At 36.7% G+C, this 20,646-nt stretch overlaps 1 protein-coding gene across 1 annotated transcript in view; it reads right to left on the reverse strand.

Annotated features, from left to right (window-relative positions):
- SGCZ (sarcoglycan zeta) overlaps nucleotides 1-20,646 on the reverse strand; it is a 1,128,323-nt gene that overhangs the window by 258,346 nt on the left and 849,331 nt on the right. The gene's annotated exons all lie outside the window — the stretch shown is intronic.

Genomic DNA, 20,646 nt, shown 5'->3' on the forward strand with positions numbered 1-20,646 from the left:
AGAAATAAGTCAAGAAAGACCAATAGATGAGCGAGATCAGGTAGTCCCAGGTATGGCTTAGTTGCTTAAAAAAAGAGCTTTTGAATAAGGCCTACTTTATCAATCAATCAATCGGTATTTGGGCTATAAGTAAAGGATGGAAATGTTTTCAATAATACACTTAAAACTGAAATTTTGTTTTTAATAAAATATTAACAAATAATGAGGTTTCACTGAATTTAGAAAGTATTTAAATTATCATAGGAGTATAGTATTGTTACAAAGAACTAACTAGTCATGGTGAGATTTGACCACTGCTTATATATTAATAGATTGTTTATTTTCAATAATGTGTTAACATTAAACCATAAAAGCTTAATGCAAGTCCCTTACACTAAAGTCACTCCCTTGTCCTCAAGTGAATCCACCTAATTGGGGCATTTTGTTTTATCACCATGAGGTATCAAGATATTAAGGCACCTACCTCTAAGGATGCAGAAACCCAAATACAATTACAAAAGAATCTAAAGCAGTATATTCAAAGTTTTTAGCTAAGTAGTTTATAAAGGAATCAGTGAAACATAGGATGGAGTTAAACAAATTAACTCATTTCCCATAAGAGACCAAATAATATAAATATATTTTCTTTCAACTGTTTTAATGTACATTTTGTAAATTTTATAAATTTGTTTTATTTTTAGCTCATATTATCATTATACATTTATTTTATAAGTATGTTAGAATTGTTACAATTTTTATTAATATATTCTGTTTGTTTTTAGAAATGCTTTATACCTTGGAAAATTTTTTATCTGGGAATTTTTTTTTTAAATTACAGCATCCTAAGAATTCTTAGAATTTTTAGGATAAACTTTACCTTTCCCATTAAACCTTTTTTTTTTTTGCCCTGGAGTTTCTTTTTTTTTTTTTCTTTTTCTTTTTTTTTTTTTTTTACAGCTTTATAAACATATATTTTTATCCCCAGGGGTGCAGGTCTGCGAATCGCCAGGTTTACACACTTCACAGCACTCACCATAGCACATACCCTCCCCAATATCCTAACCCCACCCCCCTCTCCCAACCTCCTCCCCCCATCAACCCTCAGTTTGTTTTGTGAGATTAAGAGTCACTTATAGTTTGTCTCCCTCCCAATCCCATCTTGTTTCATTTACCCTTCTCCTACCCCCTCAACCCCCCATGTTGCATCTCCTCTCCCTCATATCAGGGAGATCATATGATAGTTGTCTTTCTCCGATTGACTTATTTCGCTAAGCATGATACCCTCTAGTTCCATCCACGTCGTTGCAAATGGCAAGATTTCATTTCTTTTGATGGCTGCATAGTATTCCATTGTGTATATATACCACATCTTCTTTATCCATTCGTCTGTTGATGGACATCTAGGTTCTTTCCATAGTTTGGCTATTGTAGACATTGCTGCTATAAACATTCGGGTGCATGTGCCCCTGCGGATCACTACGTTTGTATCTTTAGGGTAAATACCCAGCAGTGCAATTGCAGGGTCATAGGGTAGTTCTATTTTCAACATTTTGAGGAACCTCCATGCTGTTTTCCAGAGTGGTTGCACCAGCTTGCATTCCCACCAACAGTGTAGGAGGGTTCCCCTTTCTCCGCATCCTCGCCAGCATCTGTCATTTCCTGACTTGTTAATTTTAGCCATTCTGACTGGTGTGAGGTGATATCTCATGGTGGTTTTGATTTGTATTTCCCTGATGCCGAGTGATATGGAGCACTTTTTCATGTGTCTGTTGGCCATCTGGATGTCTTCTTTGCCGAAATGTCTGTTCATGTCCTCTGCCCATTTCTTGATTGGATTATTTGTTCTTTGGGTGTTGAGTTTGCTAAGTTCTTTATAGATTTTGGACACTAGCCCTTTATCTGATATGTCATTTGCAAATATCTTCTCCCATTCTGTCAGTTGTCTTTTGGCTTTGTTCACTGTTTCCTTTGCTGTGCAAAAGCTTTTGATCTTGATAAAATCCCAAAAGTTCATTTTTGCCCTTGCTTCCCTTGCCTTTGGTGATGTTCCTAGAAAGATGTTGCTGCGGCTGACGTCGAAGAGGTTGCTGCCTGTGTTCTCCTCGAGGATTTTGATGGATTCCTTTCTCACATTGAGATCCTTCATCCATTTTGAGTCTATTTTCGTGTGTGGTGTAAGGAAATGATCCAATTTCATTTTTCTGCATGTGGCTGTCCAACTTTCCCAACACCATTTATTGAAGAGGCTGTCTTTGTTCCATTGGACATTCTTTCCTGCTTTGTCGAAGATGAGTTGACCATAGAGTTGAGGGTCCATTTCTGGGCTCTCTATTCTGTTCCATTGATCTATGTGTCTGTTTTTGTGCCAGTACCATGCTGTCTTGATGATGACAGCATGGAATAGAGCTTGAAGTCCGGAATTGTGATGCCACCAACTTTGGCTTTCTTTTTCAATATTCCTTTGGCTATTCGAGGTCTTTTCTGGTTCCATATAAATTTTAGGATTATTTGTTCCATTTCTTTGAAAAAAATGGATGGTACTTTGATAGGAATTGCATTAAATGTGTAGATTGCTTTAGGTAGCATAGACATTTTCACAATATTTATTCTTCCAATCCAGGAGCATGGAACATTTTTCCATTTCTTTGTGTCTTCCTCAATGTCTTTCATGAGTACTTTATAGTTTTCTGTGTATAGATTCTTAGTCTCTTTGGTTAGGTTTATTCCTAGGTATCTTATAGTTTTGGGTGCAATTGTAAATGGGATGGACTCCTTAATTTCTCTTTCTTCTGTCTTGTTGTTGGTGTAGAGAAATGCAACTGATTTCTGTGCATTGATTTTATATCCTGACACTTTACTGAATTCCTGTACAAGTTCTAGCAGTTTTGTAGTGGAGTCTTTTGGGTTTTCCACATATAGTATCATATCATCCGCAAAGAGTGATAGTTTGACTTCTTCTTTGCCGATTTGGATGCCTTTAATTTCCTTTTGTTGTCTGATTGCTGAGGCTAGGACTTCTAGTACTATGTTGAATAGCAGTGGTGATAACGGACATCCCTGCCGTGTTCCTGACCTTAGCGGAAAAGCTTTCAGTTTTTCTCCATTGAGAATGATATTTGAGGTGTGTTTTTCATAGATGGCTTTGATAATATTGAGGTATGTGCCCTCTATCCCTACACTTTGAAGAGTTTTGATCAGGAAGGGATGCTGTACTTTGTCAAATGCTTTTTCAGCATCTATGGAGAGTATCATATGGTTCTTGTTCTTTCTTTTATTAATGTGTTGTATCACATTGATTGATTTGCGGATGTTGAACCAACCTTGCAGCCCTGGAATAAATCCCACTTGGTCGTGGTGAATAATCCTTTTAATGTACTGTTGAATCCTATTGGCTAGTATTTTGGCGAGAATTTTTGCATCTGTGTTCATCAAGGATATTGGTCTGTAGTTCTCTTTTTGTTGGGATCCTTGTCTGGTTTTGGGATCAAGGTGATGCTGGCCTCATAAAATGAGTTTGGAAGTTTTCCTTCTATTTCTATTTTTGGAACAGTTTCAGGAGAATAGGAATTAGTTCTTCTTTAAACGTTTGCTAGAATTCCCCCGGGAAGCCGTCTGGCCCTGGGCTTTTGTTTGTTTGGAGATTTTGGATGACTGTTTCAATCTCCTTACTGGTTATGGGTCTGTTCAGGCTTTCTATTTCTTCCTGGTTCAGTTTGTGGTAGTTTATATGTCTCTAGGAATGCATCAATTTCTTCCAGATTGTCAAATTTGTTGGCATAGAGTTGCTCATAATATGTTCTTATAATTGTCTGTATTTCTTTGGTGTTCGTTGTGATCTCTCCTCTTTCATTCATGATTTTATTTATTTGGGTCCTCTCTCTTTTCTTTTTGATAAGTCTTGCCAGGGGTTTATCAATCTTATTAATTCTTTCAAAGAACCAGCTCCCAGTTTCGTTGATTTGTTCTATTGTTTCTTTGATTTCTATTTCATTGATTTCTGCTCTGATCTTTATGATTTCTCTTCTCCTGCTGGGTTTAGGGTTTCTTTCTTGTTCTTTCTCCAGCTCCTTTAGGTGTAGCATTAGGTTGTGTACCTGAGACCTTTCTTGTTTCTTGAGAAAGGCTTGTACCGCTATATATTTTCCTCTCAGGACTGCCTTTGTTGTGTCCCACAGATTCTGAACCGTTGTGTTTTCATTATCATTTGTTTCCATAAATTTTTTCAATTCTTCTTTAATTTCCGGTTGACCCATTCATTCTTTAGAAGGATGCTGTTTAGTCTCCATGTATTTGGGTTCTTTTCAAATTTCCTCTTGCTATTGAGTTCTAGCTTTAGAGCATTGTGGTCTGAAAATATGCAGGGAATGATCCCAATCTTTTGATACCGGTTGAGACTTGATTTAGGACCAAGAATGTGATCTATTCTGGAGAATGTTCCATGTGCACTAGAGAAGAATGTGTATTCTGTTGCTTTGGGATGAAATGTTCTGAATATATCTGTGATGTCCATCTGGTCCAGTGTGTCATTTAAGGCCTTGATTTCCTTGTTGATCTTTTGCTTGGATGATCTGTCCATTTCAGTGAGGGGAGTGTTAAAATCCCCTACTATTATTGTATTCTTGTCGATGTGTTTCTTTGATTTTGTTATTACTTGGTTTATATAGTTGGCTGCTCCCACGTTAGGGGCATAGATATTTAAAATTGTTAGATCTTCTTGTTGACAGTTCCTTTGAGTATGATATAGTGTCCTTCCTCATCTCTTATTATAGTCTTTGGCTTAAAATCTAGTTGATCTGATATAAGGATTGCCACTCCTGCTTTCTTCTGATGTCCATTAGTATGGTAAATTCTTTTCCACCCCCTCACTTTATACCTGGAGGTGTCTTCGGGTTTAAGATGAGTTTCTTGTAGGCAACATATAGATGGGTTTTGTGTTTTTTTATCCATTCTGATACCCTGTGTCTTTGATTGGGGCATTTAGCCCATTAACATTCAGGGTAAGTATTGAGAGATATGAATTTAGTGCCATTGTATTGCCTGTAAGGTGACTGTTATTGTATATTGTCTCTGTTTCTTTCTGATCTACTACTTTTAGGGTCTCTCTTTGCTTAGAGGACCCCTTTCAATATTTCCTGTAGAGCTGGTTTGGTATTTGCAAATTCTTTCAGTTTTTGTTTGTCCTGGAAGCTTTTAATCTCTCCTTCTATTTTCAATGATAGCCTATCTGGATATAGTATTCTTGGCTGCATGTTTTTCTCATTTAGTACTCTGAATATATCATGCCAGCTCTTTCTGGCCTGCCAGGTCTCTGTGGATAAGTCTGCTGCCAATCTAATATTTTTACAATTGTACGTTACAGACTTCTTTTCCCGGGCTGCTTTCAGGATCTTTTCTTTGTCACTAAGACTTGTAAATTTTACTATTAGGTGACGGGGTGTGGAACTATTCTTATTGATTTTGAGGGGGGTTCTCTGAACCTCTTGAATTTTGATGCTTGTTCCCTTTGCCATATTGGGGAAATTCTCTCCAATAATTCTCTCCAATATACCTTCTGCTCCCCTCTCTGTTTCCTCTTCTTCTGGAATCCCAATTATTCTAATGTTGTTTCGTCTTATGGTGTCACTTATCTCTCGAATTCTCCCCTCGTGGTCCAGTAGCTGTTTGTCCCTCTTTTGCTCAGCTTCTTTATTCTCTGTCATTTGGTCTTCTATATCGCTTATTCTTTCTTCTGCCTCATTTATCCTAGCAGTGAGAGCCTCCATTTTTGATTGCACTTCATTAATAGCTTTTTGATTTCAACTTGGTTAGATTTTAGTTCTTTTATTTCTCCAGAAAGGGCTTTTATATCTCCCGAGAGGGTTGCTTTAATATCTTCCATGCCTTTTTCAAACCCGGCTAGAACCTTGAGAATCGTCATTCTGAACTCTATATCTGACATATTACCAATGTCTGTATTGATTAGGTCCCTAGCCTTTGGTACTGCCTCTTGTTCTTTTTTTTGTTGTGAATTTTTCCGCCTTGTCATTTTGTCCAGATAAGAGTTTATGAAGGAGCAAGTAAAATACTAAAAGGGTGGCAACAACCCCAGGAAAATATGCTTTAGCCAAATCAGAAGAGATCCCAAATCGTGAGGGGGGAGAAATGGGATAAAAATGGGTTCAAAAAAGAAAAAAAAAAAGAAACTATTTAAAAAAAGAAAGCCGATAAAGAAAAAATATAAAAGAGGAAAAAATATATATATATTAGATAAACTATTTAAAAAAAAAACGTTAAAAAAGAAAACGGTAAAAGTTAAAAAAAATTTAGCAGAATTAGAGAAAAAGAAGAAAAAAAATTGAAAAAGAAAAAAAATTAAATTAACTGCAAGGCTAAAAAATCATGGGGAGAAAGCCATGAGTTCCGTGCTTTGCTTTCTTCTCTGGAATTCCGCCGCTCTCCTTGGTATTGAAACTGCACTCCTCGGTAGGTGAACTTGGTCCTGGCTGGGTTTCCCGTTGATTTTCTGGGGGAGGGGCCTGTTGTAGTGATTCTCAAGCGTCTTTGCCCCAGGCGGAGTTGCACCGCCCTTACCTGGGGCTGGTCTGAGTAATCCGCTCGGGTTTGCTTTCGGGAGCTTTTGTTCCCTGAGCGCTTTCCGTAGAGTTCCGGAGGACGGGAATGAAGATGGCGGCCTCCCGGTCTCCGGCCCGGAGGAGCCGATAGCCCGGGGCCTCACTCCTCAGTGTGCCCTCAGAGAACAGCGCCCAATGACCCCCGCCACCCTGGCCTCCGGCCGCGCTCCGAGCTGACCGAGCCTGCGACCGGTTCAAGGCAACCCCGAGCTGAGAGTCACTCCTCGGCTCTGTCTCTGCAGCCGGCTTCCCCGCTCTAATACCGGTAAGCTCTTCGACACTCAGACACCCCTGATCCTTCTGCGACCCTGCGGGACCTGAGGCCGCGCTGACCCCGCCTAGGCTTCACCCCAGTTAAGCCTCTGGAGCGATGTCTCTCAGTGGAACAGACTTTTAAAAGTCCTGATTTTGCTCCGTTGCTCCGCCGCTCGCCGTGAGCCGGCCCCTCCCCCCCGTGGTCTATCTTCCCGTCGCTTTGGATTCACTTCTCCGCCAGTCCTACCTTTCAGATAGTGGTTGATTTTCTGTTTCTAGAATTGCTGTTCTTCTTCTCTTCAATCTCCCGTTGGATTTGTAGGTGTTTGCAATCTTTAGATAAGCTATTTAGCCGATCTCCCGCTACCCGAAGTAGTCTCAGCCTGCTACTTCTCCGCCATCTTGACTCCTCCCCCCCATTAAACCTTTTAAGACTAACTAAGAAAAAAATCATCTCAACCCAATTATGACCAATTTTATAAGCACCAGATAAAGATAAGTAGATTAACTTTGTTTAAAGTTTTACATTCCCGAACCAACGTAAAGAAAGGAAATAGGTGAAAAAAAGAATAAATAATATTGATATGGCATGAAAAGTTGAATTTCACAATGAAATCAATTTTCCAAATATAATTATAGATTTAAGCTATCAAACTTTTCTGGTTTGCCTTTGCTTAAACTCAGTTGACTTCAAAGAAATGACAAACAAGAACTTGAAACTAGCTAGAAAGCACTATTATCACTGTATTTCAAAATACAACATCCTCAGAAGGACTAGAACGGATGAGAATATTCGTCACATTTAAGCAAGATAATTTCTAACTTTTTATAACTTTGAGCTGGACCTGAAAATACATAAAACGTAGAAGCGCTAATAACAACAAAGACCGCTTTAAAAACAATTCTCCTGAAGGAAAACCACTAGGGATAATGCCATCTCAACTGAGCACAAATAGGCAGAGTTAACTGGAAAACCCAAACCCCCAAAACAACAGAACTCCTGGAGGGTAGAAAAGAAAGCTGTGTGTACCAGGGCCCGGAAAAATGCCTTTAAAGTTCCCTGTATTCTATGGCCTCTCACTTAGGTTACCTCTGTTGTTTGTTGTTTGTAAGGAAGATAGCAGTGATACTAATAAGCCAAAGGGGGGAAATTTTGAAAAAAATCACTTAGGAGTGTCCTTGGAAACATCTGAAATGAGATCAGATGACTCTGATCTTCTGATTCCAGCTACATGGCGGCCTGAGCTGACATCCATCTCCCACCACCACAGTTAAGTACATAGAGGTGCTGGGTAAATATGTAAGGGTAAAATTAACACATTGCTTACCTTTAAAGAGAGCAGATGTGTGTGTTAAAAATAGAAGCTAACACAGTGTAGTTAGGCTGAATTGGTCTTGGGAGATGAGGAGATGAATAGCAGAGCCAGTTAATGGTCCCTGTAGCTAATATTGCAGTGGAATTCTAGCCCTGGCACCAGGAGATAACGGCTTCCACCTGGTGTGAAACAGGGATACGGAATTGAGGACTTTAAATTCAGCTGGAATCCTGGAAATCAGAGTCTTTGTGAAGCCAGGACAAACGGATGAAAATACAATTGGCCCAGAGAAGCTACGTGATTTGTCTCTGCCGGAGTCTCTTGGGCGTGTTGGTACACGGGCGCACGCGTGTGTAACTTCCTGTGTGTGTAGACTGCTTTCAGATGGAAGCTCAAAATCCCATGTAGGTCCTGGGCTTTGGTATTATTAGCTTATCCTTTTCTTTATCCTTTGTTAGGCAGATATGCAGCAAGCTTTCGTGCCATTTTGAACTGGTGCTTAGATCTCTTTTTCCTAGTCCAGTCCTAGTCCACCACCCACGTACAAATGTATCCTTCCAAGGACTTCAATTTGTTGCAGTGGTATCAGCTGCAGACTTTCTCATGGAAGCCCACGGGCTCTTCTCCAGTCATGTGGGTGAGTGTTAAAATGTCATGGAGGCGGGGCGCCTGGGTGGCTCAGTGGGTTAAGCCGCTTCCTTCGGCTCAGGTCATGATCTCAGAGTCCTGGGATCGAGCCCTGCATTGGGCTCTCTGCTCGGCAGGGAGCCTGCTTCCTCCTCTCTCTCTGCCTGCCTCTCTGCCTACTTGTGATCTCTCTGTCAAATAAATAAATAAAAAATCTTTAAAAAAAAAATGTCACGGAGGCAGCTCAAGAGCTTTCTGCTCTGGCTTTCTCTTTATTGAGGAACTTTCTTCACTTACGACTTAATGAAGGGTTTAATGCTTTTGTTTGTTTTTTTCACTTGTTACCCAACATTTCTAGATGTTAGAGCCAGTATATTTTTCATCTTATTTGATTTTATCCTGCCAGAACTGAAATCAGACCCAGTATTTCTTTTGTATCTTTTTACTGATGAAATGACATTTATTGACAAGAATATATATTTTTCTCTGTTTGCCAATAGGGATTAAATATAAAATTGATCATTTTGTTATAGGATAGCAATATAATGACCATAAACTATGGATAACTTCATAGAATCTCCATCTCAGATTAGGAACGACAACCAAAAGTACTCATGCCCAGGACTATTTTTAACCAAAATCACTTCTGTAAACTACTATACATTTAACCAGTTTCCATGTAATAATCTTAAAGAGAAAAAAAGAAAGAAAGAAAGAAGAAAAGAAGAAAAACAAACAAAAAAAAAACCCAAAAAACCCTTTTTTCCCAGACCTGTTTCTCAACTATCTTCGTTTTGAGCTGCAGTAAATGCAGCAGAACAGCAAGCACCCTGGTCATTTCTTTAGGATGGAAGCATTCATTTTCCTTGCTGTGAAGAGTGCTAGTGGCTGGAGACTCTCATCTGAGTCCTTCTCTAGGAATTATCCAAGCTAGAGATGTGGTATCACATCCCATTGTGGGGGTTATGTACCCAATGACTGGTACATGCTGAAGTCGAGAGTCCTGGCCTTGTTGCCTCAGGGAGGGCGTACTCTGGAATCATCCAGCTTCAGAGCTTCCTGTAGAAGAGCTGAGGCCTTTATGACAATTACAAGGGAGGGCAACTCGTCCCTCTGTCCATGCTAATTTTTTCTCTCTCCCACAGTTACTAATGCTGCATATACTTTCCAATAATCCTCCTGCTCAAAAAAATCCATCTCAGAATATATTTTCCAGGGATCATGACTTAAGGGTAAGAATATACCAGAAATTTACATTATTAATTGTCACACAGTTTAAAGGTCTTTGTTAAAATTATTTAATGACTAAGTAAGGTCATTTGGTCACAGGTGCTTTAAAAATATTCACTGCTTATATTCTGATGAACTTTTCTATATTAAATAAAACCAAGGTTTTCATTGTTTATTTCCATGTGCATATGACCCATGTAGGTCCGACCCTCTCAATTACCGTCTGCCACAAATCTGACTACGTACACTGTCACAACACTTCTGTCGTGGTCTTTTATTGAGGTTTATGTCACATTCCTCTTCCTGACTTCCACTGATGGCTATTGTGCAGCAACCCAGCAAGTTTGTCTATCAATCAGCACTCTAAAACAGCTATACTCTTAGCACAGGTATTGGAAATCAGGCCTTGATGTTATTTTGTAGTTACATTTATTCCAAGCAACTGGTTGATTTTATCTCGTGGACAGGTTGTGCATGTAAATGATCATATTTTCTTCTTTGCATTGGCTGTCAGAAATTGAATGACAAATTTTTAGCTTGGTTTAGCATGCACAGAAAATTTATAATTAACAGTTTCAGTATAAAGTTCAGTCTTGTCTTCATCTTCTCTTTCCTACCCTCATTTTTCTGTCATAATTGCTATACTATCAACTTAAAAGGTTTATCTTGCTATATCATTTAAAGGGTGTTTGAACACCTTTCTGGAAAAATATGGCTTATGAAATACACATATGATTATGTAGAAAAGGATAAACTCAGATTTTTAAATTTTTTGTTATTATTTTATGCTATTTTTTTCATCATGATAAATGTACTCTTTTAATCCAATCACCTATTTCACCAACCCTCCCTTCCCACCTGCCCCCTGGTAACCAATCATTAGTTTGTTCTCCATAGTTGAGAGACTGTTGCTCACTTTGTCTCTCTTGCTCTTTTTCCCTTCGCTCATTTGTGTTGTTTCTTAAATTCCACGTAGGAATGAGATCATATGGTATTTGTGTTTTTCTGGCTTATTTATCTTAGCATTATATACTCTAGCTCTATCCATGTTGTTGCAAATGGCATGATTTAATTCTTTTTATGGCTGAGAAAATTCCATTATATATGCATAGTATTTCTTCTTTATCCATTCATCAGTTAATGGACACTTGGGCTGTTTCCGTAGTCTGGCTATTGTAAATAATGCTGCAATAAACATAAGAATGTCTGTATCCCTATAAATTAGTGTTTTTGTGTTTTGTTTTGTTTTGTTTTTGTTAATACCCAGTACTGTGATTACTGGATCATAGGGTGGTTCTCTTTTTAAAAAAAAAAAATTTTTTTTTGAGCCTCCATACTGTTTTCCAGAGTGGCAGCACCAGCTTGCCTTCCCACCAACAGAGCAAGAGGGTTCCCCTTTCTCCACATCCTCATGAACACCTGTTGTTTCTTGTGTTGTTGATTTTAGCTTTTCTGACAGGTGTGAGGTGATATCTCATCGTAGTTTTGATTTGCATTTCCCTGACAATGACTGATGTTGAACATCTTTTCATGTGTCTGGTGGCCATCTTTATGTCTTCTTTGGAGAAATGTATGTTCTGTCTTCTGACCATTTTTTAATTGGATTATTTTGGGGGTGTTGAGTTTTGTAAGTTGTTCACATGTTTTGAATACTTACTATGTTTAGATACTCTCTATCGGATATGCCATTTGGAAATATCTTCTCCCATTTAGTAGGTTGGCTTTTAATTTTTTTATTATTTCCTTCACTGTGCTGAAACTTTTTATTTTGATTCAGTCTTAACAGTTTATTTTTGCTTTTATTTCTCTTCCATTGGAGACATATCTAGAAAAATATTGCTATGGCCTATGTCAGAGAGATTACTATTCATGCTCTCTCCAAGGATTTTCACAGTTTCAGGTCTCACTTTGAGGTCCTTAATCCATTTTATTTTTGTGCACGGTGAAAGAAAGTGGTCTGATTTCATTCTTTTGCATGTAGCTGTCCAGTTTTCCCAATACCATTTGTCAAAGAGACTTTTTTCCATTGTATATTCATTACTCCTTTGTCAAAGATTAATTGATCATATAATCATGAATTTATTTCTGGGCTCTGTCTTCTGTTCCATTGATCTGTGTGTCTATTTTTGTATCTATGCCATAATTCTTTGATTACTGCAGCTTTGTAATGTAACTTAAAGTCTGGAATTGTGATACCTCCAATTTTGTTTTTCTTTTTTCTTTTTCAAGGTTGCTTTGGGTATCTGAGGTCTTCTGTGGTCCCATACATATTTTAGAATTACTTGTTCTAGCTCTGTGAAAAATGCTTTGGTATTCTGATAGGCATTGCACAAACTGTTTAGATTGCTTTGGGTCTTATAAACATTTTAACAATATTTATTCTTCCAATCTATGAGCATGGAATGTCTTTCCATTTCTTTGTGTCTTCTTCAATTTATTTAATCTGTGTTTTAGTTTCCAGAGCACTGTTTTGTTACCTCCTTGGTTAAGTTTATTCCTTGATATTATGTTGGAATTGTTTTCTTAATTTCACTTTCTGTGACTTCATTATTAGTGTATAGGAATGTGAACATACTGCTGTACATTGATTTTGTATCCTGCAACTTTACTGAATTTATTTGTCAGTCCTGGTAGTTTTTTGGTGGAGTCTTTAGGGTTTTCTGTATACAGTATCATGTCACCTGCAAATGGTAAGACCTTTACTTCATCCTTACCAATTTAGATGCTGTTCATTTCTTTATGTCATCTGATTGCTGTGGCTAGAACTTCCAGTTTTACGTTGAAAAAAAAAAAAAAAAAAGAAAGTGACTAGGATAGACATCCCTGTCTTGTTCCTGACCATAAAAGAAAAGCTCTGTTTTTCACTATTGAGTATCATGTTGGCTGTGGGTTTTTCCATACATGGCCTTTTATTATGTCGAGGTATGTTCTCTCTAGACCTACCTTGCAGAGGGTTTTTCTTATGAATGGGTGTTGTACTTGTCAAATGCTTTTCTATATCTGTTGAAATGATCATATGGTCTTTGTCCTTTCTCTTATTGATGTGATGTCTCATGTTGATTGTTTTGAAAATACTGAACAACCCTTATATCCCAGGAATAAATCCCACCTGATCATGGTGAATAATTCTTTAAATGTCTTGTTGTGGTGGTGGTGGGGTGCCTGGGTGGCTTAGTGGGTTAAAGCCTCTGCCTTCGGCTCAGGTCATGATCACAGGGTCCTGGGATCTAGCCCCACTTTGGGCTCTCTGCTCAGTGGGGAGCCTGTTTCCCCCTCTCTCTCTGCCTGCCTCTCTGCCTACTTGTGATCTCTGTCTGTCAAATAAAAAAATAAAATCTTTTAAAAAAATAAGTAAATGTGTTGTTGGATTCAGTTTGCTATATTTTGTTAAGGATTTTTACATCTATATTCATGAAAGATATTGGCCTGTAGTTCTCTTCTTTGTGGTGTCTTTATCTGGCTTTGGTATCAGAGTGATACCCTGGCCTCATAGATACTGGCCTCATAGAATAACCTTGGAAGTTTTATTTCCTCTTGTATTTTTTTGGAATAGTAGAAAAGAATAGGTATTAACTCTTCTTTAAATGTTTAGTAGAATTTGCCTGTGAAGCCATCTGGTCCTGGACTTTTTGTTTGTTGGAAGTTTTTTTATTATTAATTTAATTTCATTGCTCGTAACTGGTCTGTTCAAATTTTCTATTTCTTTCTCCTTTAGTTTTGGTATGTTGTATGTTTTTAGGAATTGATCTATTTCTTCTATGTTGTCCAATTTGTTGGCATATAAGATTTTTTAAGTAAAGTATAATTGATGTGCAATATCCTATAGTTTCAAGTATATATCATAGTTTTTTGGTATTTGTATACATGACAAAATGATCTCCGATATGAGTCTAGTTATCCCGTCATCATACAAAGTTATAATATTGTTGACAATATTCCTTATGCTGCACATTATATCCTCGTGACTTATTTACTTTATAACTGGAAGTTTATACCTCCTAATCCCCTTTACTAATTTCACCTGCTCTCCTGGCCCTAGTAACTAAGGCTATTTCCTTTATCTATGAATCTGTTTCTCTTTATTCCTTTGCTTTTTTGTTTGTTTGTTTGTTTGTTTTTTGGATTCTACATGTAAGTGAAATCATATGGTGTTTGTTTCTCTTTGTCTGACTTATATCACTTAACATAATACCCTCTATTCTACCACATCTTCTTTATCCATTAATCAATGAATGGACATTAGGGTTGCCTCCATATCTTGTCTAATGTAAATAATGCTACAATGAATATAGGGATGCATGTATCTCTTCAAGTTGGTGTTTTTTTCTTCTAATAAATCCAAGATGTGGTATTGCTGGATCATATGGTAGTACTGGTTTTTTTTTTTTCTTGTTTTTTTTTTTTTTTTTTTATTTTCAGCATAACAGTATTCATTGTTTTAGTACCACACCCAGTGCTCCATGAAATCCGTGCCCTCTCTAATCCCCACCACCTGTTTTTAACATTAAGGTACCTCCATACTCTTCTCCATGGTAGCTGCACTAATTTATATACCCACCAACATTGCAAAAGGGTTCCTTTTTCTCCATATCCTCATCAACATTTTTTTGTTTGTTTTGTTTTGTTTTGTCTTTTTGATAGTAGACAATCCGACAGGTAGGAGGTGATATCTCATTGTGGTTTTGATTTGCATTTCATTTTAGTGACTACCAAGCAAATACAGAGATAGAAAGATAATAACACAAAGGATTTTAGATTGCTTTTATATTAAGAAAGTCAATAATCCCATGAGATAATATTGACATTAATTTCTCTAGATAATTCCTTTAAGTTTAATTGGCTGGTTTATTTCAATATCTTCTTGATTATGGGCAAATAAGTCTACCTTTGGTTTTTGTTTTATCTTGGGGATATGTTTAAAAGCTAAGGATTTGGACTTCTAAGTAAACAGAGCTGGAATAAAATCCCAAGCCACTCATTACCTTTTTTTTTTCCTCACCATAGCACATACCACTCATTGCTTTTTATTTAAACATGAACTAGTTGTCCAGTTTCATTTTTTCACATAATGTCTTCAATGTAGGTTTAATCTACTGGATAACTTTGCTTCCTACCCTAGTTAATTTCTGCATGTAATTGAACATTTTATCTGTACCACTGTTTGAAATACTTGGCTTCTATGCCAGAATGTTCTCTTGGTTTCCAAATAACTTTCCTGGACCATTCTCTGGGCATTCTGAACTCTTTGGACCTTCCAAGGTTAGTACAGAATAGTGTTTAAGACCATGGTCTCTGAAGCCATATTGCCTGAGTTTGAAATCTCATTCTTACACATACTATTTCTATGACCTGGAGCAAACAATGAAGCTGACAGATCCCTGCCATAATCCCTCCTTTGTCCCTGAGGATAAACACAGTGCCACCTGCGGGAAACAGCACTGTGCTGACACTGGCTCTCAGTAACTTGCTTACACAAGCCCCACCCCGCTGTGCTCCAGTGGCACTGCCCTTCGGAGTCACCCTTCTCTCAGTCCCAGTGTAGCTGGCCCCTGCCTCAACCACAAGATAAAATCTGGAAAGACCACAAATACAGGGAGGTTAAATAAAATGCTACTGATCAGTGAGTGGGTGAAGAAAGAAATCAAAGAAGTAATTAAAAAAAAAAAAAAACATGGAAGCAAATGACAACGAAAACACAAAGGTCCAAAATCTTTGGGATGCAGCAAGTGGTCCTAAGAGGGAAGTGTATAGCAATACAGGCCCACCTTAAGAAGCAATAAAAATCTCAAATAAACACCCTAAACTTACACCTAAAGGAACTAGAAAAAGACTGACAAACAAAGCCTAAAGTCAGCTGAGGGAAGGAAATAATAAAGATTCTAGCAGAAATAAATGACATAGAAACTAAAAACAAACAAAAAACAAAAACCAATATAATAATAAATGATACCAGGAGCAGGTTCTTTAGAAAAAAATTAATAAAATTGATAAGACTAGAGCCAGACTTATCAATAAGAAAAAAGGATCCTAATAAATAAAATCACAACTGAGAAAGAAATAACAACACCACAGAAATAAAAATAATTATAAGAGAATATTATGAAAAACTGTATGGCAACAAATTGGAGAACCTGGAAGAAACAGATAAATGCCTAGAAACATATAAAGTACCAAAACTGAGATAGGAAGAAATAGAAAACTTGAATAGACCAATAACCAGCAAAGAAACTGAATATATGTACATATATATATATGTATACATATATATATATGTGTATATATGTATACATATATGTGTGTGTGTGTATACACACATATATAAAGGAATAATACTCAGCCATAAAAAAGAATGAAATCTTGCAATTTGCGACAACATGGATGGAGCTAGAATTATACTAAGTGAAATAAGTCAGTCAGAGAATGACAGGTACCATATGATTTCACTTATATGTGGAATGTAAGAAACAAAACAAATGAGTAAAGGGAAAAAGAGAGAGGAATGGAGAAATAGATTCTTAACTATAGAGAACAAACTGATGGTTGGGGGGACAGGTGAAATAGGTAATGGGGATTAAGGAATGCATTTGTGATGAGCACTGGGTGTTGTATGGAAGTGCTGAGTCACTAAATTGTACACCTAAAACTAATATTACACTGTATGTTAACTAAATGGAATTTAAATAAAACTTTTAAAAGGTGCTATCTAGAATTGATGAATCAAGAAATAAGTATACAGGGGCGCCTGGGTGGCTCAGTGGGTTAAGCCGCTGCCTTCGGCTCAGGTCATGATCTCAGGGTCCTGGGATCGAGCCCCGCATCGGGCTCTCTGCTCAGCAGGGAGCCTGCTTCCTCCTCTCTCTCTACCTGCCTCTCTGCCTGCTTGTGATCTCTCTCTGTCAAATAAATAAATAAAATCTTTAAAAAAAAAAAAAAAGAAATAAGTATACAATTTAAAGTTCTGAGGGCAAGTATTGGAATATTAAAAATAACTGAAGTAGAAATCAAGGAAGTAAAAGACACAGAAAGCAGTCTAGATCAATTAAATCCCTCATCCTTTACAGTGAGAAGTCTATATATTCAATATATTTTTAACAACAGAGGAAATACCTATTTTTAAAAGTTGTGATGATGATTATTTTGAAAACTACAAATAAAAAAGCCATTAATAGTGGTTACCTCTGGTAAATAGAACTGGGGTATTGGTGGGGGAAAAATGGGCCAATTTTATGTTATTGATACCTTAAAATTGTAATTGTAGAGCTCTAGCACATTGATAGGATGGTTTATGGTTTTGGCTTAAATTTTTTTCATAAATTATACTTTAAGGTGTCTTAACAACCACTTTTACTGTCTATATTTCAAATGACAGAAATATTTTGATCATTTTCACAATATTATGTTTTGGTTCTTGAACTTTATTAAGATATAGTACACACTTTGGAGGAAACCATTATAATTCCAGTATTTACCACAATTAAAAATGATATCAAGATGCTCTTTCAGTTTAGTTCATTTTAAATCCCAAGTACACATCCTTTGTAAGTAACAACTATTTTTGAAATTAAATAAGTATGTTTGTTACTACTGATGCAATAAGGACAAAATAAAGGAGTTAATGGTACCTTCACTGCATTTTAGCATCAGTTTGAAAATACAATCCTGAAGATAGCCATGTAAATAACTCATCTGTTTTATATTTCCTGAAGTCAGGAATATAACATTTATGCCATTAATATCTCCCTTTAAAAAGCACATAATTATAGTCTGAATATATTATAAATGTGATTTTTTTTAATTGAACGTATGATGTTTTTTAAAGTGTTTTGTGAACAATAAAGTAAAGGATACAGGGCAAATTTCCAAACAAGGGCCATACTCTACATTTATATTCATTTTTCCCAGGTTGAAAAGTCTCAAAAGAGCCTTTCCAGATTCTAATGATGATTCCAGATTCTAATCTAATCCCTGTCTTGCTTTAGCCATGATAAGTCACTGTTTTTGTGCCTGTACAGATACATATGTTTTTTAATTCTTCAGTTCATGTATTCAATGAGATTATTACATTCAAGGAGAAAAGTATCAATTATGGTTATTTAACATTTAACCTTCTAAAAAAACGTAGGTTTGTGATATATGTAACAAAGGAGAAAATACATGTTACTTAAAGCCAAACAAGTTAATTGCTTTCCTCAGATATCATTTAAAAGACAATGAAAGTACAATAGGTTTACAAAGTCATTGACTGTTCTTAGTTTATTCATGGAGATAATATAACTCAGTTTTCTCAGGTCACTGAGGACTTTGCATTTCTCCCTCAAGCCTAGATTATTTTCAAAGTAGCTATATTTAAAATTTAGTGAGTTTGGTAAGTGGCTTTTGTAGCAAGTGTTTCAGCACTAGAGTGCATAAATATATCACTTCCCATGCAACACTGATTACTATGAAATTAATCTTGGTAGCTTTATTTGATGGCTAAACTGAGTGATTATAATAGCAATCTCCCTTAATATATTTAATCAAATAATCTCTGTACTTTAAAAAATGAGACATTCCCAGTTAAAATTAACATAATTTTAACAGGATAACTCTTGATATCAAGGCATGTGGACGGTAGCTTGATTACCACTTAATTTTTTCTCTTTAGTCTCATTAAGAGAGATTCTAACAAAAGGTGATAATATAGATGTTTAATTTGATTCATACAAACCTGGACCCTATTATAAACTGTAAACATATGCACTATATGCATTTAATACTTGAAAGAATCCTGAAAGTTGAATTAAGGTTCAGAATATGTAAATGACATCACCTAAATAAGAAAGGTGAAAATTGGTAGAGATGTTTGAATCCAAATCTGATCTGAATCCAAAGTCTGTGCTATTAACCATTACACCACCTAATAATAATAATAATAATAACAACAACAACAACAACAACTTAAATTCACAAGAAGAGAAACTTTTTTTTTTTTTTTTTAATTTTTTTTTTTTTTTTAAAGATTTTATTTATTATTTATTTGACAGAGAGAAATCACAAGTAGACAGAGAGGCAGGCAGGCAGAGAGAGAGAGAGAGAGAGAGAGAAGCAGGCTCCCTGTCGAGCAGAGAACCCGATGTGGGACTCGATCCCAGGACCCTGAGATCATGACCTGAGCCGAAGGCAGCGGCTTAACCCACTGAGCCACCCAGGCGCCCTTTTTTTTTTTTTTTTTTTTTTTTTTTTTAAAGATTTTAAGAAGAGAAACTTTTTAATTTAAGTTAATCCGGATCTTATTATTTCTTATATGAGTTAGTTTGTCCATATTAAGCATTTGAGATACAAAGGATTTTACATGCACACACCCACACATCTACTCATATACACACGTACATACACACATAAATCAGTATTATTATTTATTTAAGGTAAAATCTAACATGAATAAAACAGAAGTGGAAGACATGATAGCTTTTGTATCTGTATTGGACATAATACTTGGTGAAAACTTCACACCCATTGGACCCTTTCTGAATAAGTTGCCAAAGTAGTTCCTTAGAATGATTATCATAATAGAATCCATGCTATTTTGCCATAAGCTGGAAATCTTTTGTAGCTCAATGACAGAAATGTTTGGTTTTGCAGAGCCTTGTAGGATACACTGCCATGAGAATTCTACTCTCTAGGGGTTATCGGTTCTGAAATACATCTCAATTCAACAAAATAATTTCTACTAGGGAGATTAATTTAATGTACATAAAAAGAGTTAACAGAAAGTAAGGTTGTAAAAAGTAGAAAAATATGGAGACAGATAACAGGAAGCATAAGCTCCTAGGAAATGGAAACAATGAGCCATCAGAAATGATGAGAGAGAAATGAGAGGGAAAAAAGAAAGTGAACAACAATCAAAAAGGAGTGACAGAGACAGACTAGCCAGATAACTACACCGGAAGAGCACTGAAGTAGGAAGCAAAAGAATCTCCCCTGCCCCAACCTCACCCCAGAGATGAGGACAAGTTAGTCAAGCTACTAGAACAAAGATAAATTCTGAGAAATGTTTTTGCACCCTGTGAGGCTTGACTGGGCAACCAGAGAAACCATGTTTGCAAGACTGCACCTACAACTACAACTACAAAGTTAAACACTAGCTTTCAATCCTTACCTCTACTGCTTATTAAATAGGAAAAATAGAAATTGATGTAATAGTCACATAACACATTCAAATTCCATAAAAAATAAAACTCATGAGCTAGGAATTGATAGAATATGTTGAAGGAAAGCATTAAAAGCCCAAAGAAATTGAAAAACAAGAAATAACAAAGCTAGGAAAATAAATGACAACAAGATACAGAAACTGTAAAGAGAAAAAGTATTGGGGCACATGGGTGGCTCAGTCGTTAAGCATCTGCCTTCAGCTCAGGTCATGATCCCAGGGTCCTGGGATCCAGCCCCGCATAGAGCTCTCTGCTCAGTGGGAAGCCTGCTTCTCCCTCTCCCACTCCTCGGCTGTGTTCCCTCTCTCCCTGTGTCTTTCTCTGTCAAATAAATAAATAAAATCTTTTAAAAATATTTTAAAAAGAGAGAAAAATATTTAAATGTTATGGAAATTGGGGTCCCTGAGTGGCTTAGTCAGTTAAGTATCCTAGTCTTGG

Source organism: Lutra lutra, chromosome 2, assembly GCF_902655055.1.
Source record: "Lutra lutra chromosome 2, mLutLut1.2, whole genome shotgun sequence".
Classification (NCBI taxonomy): Eukaryota; Metazoa; Chordata; class Mammalia; order Carnivora; family Mustelidae; genus Lutra; species Lutra lutra.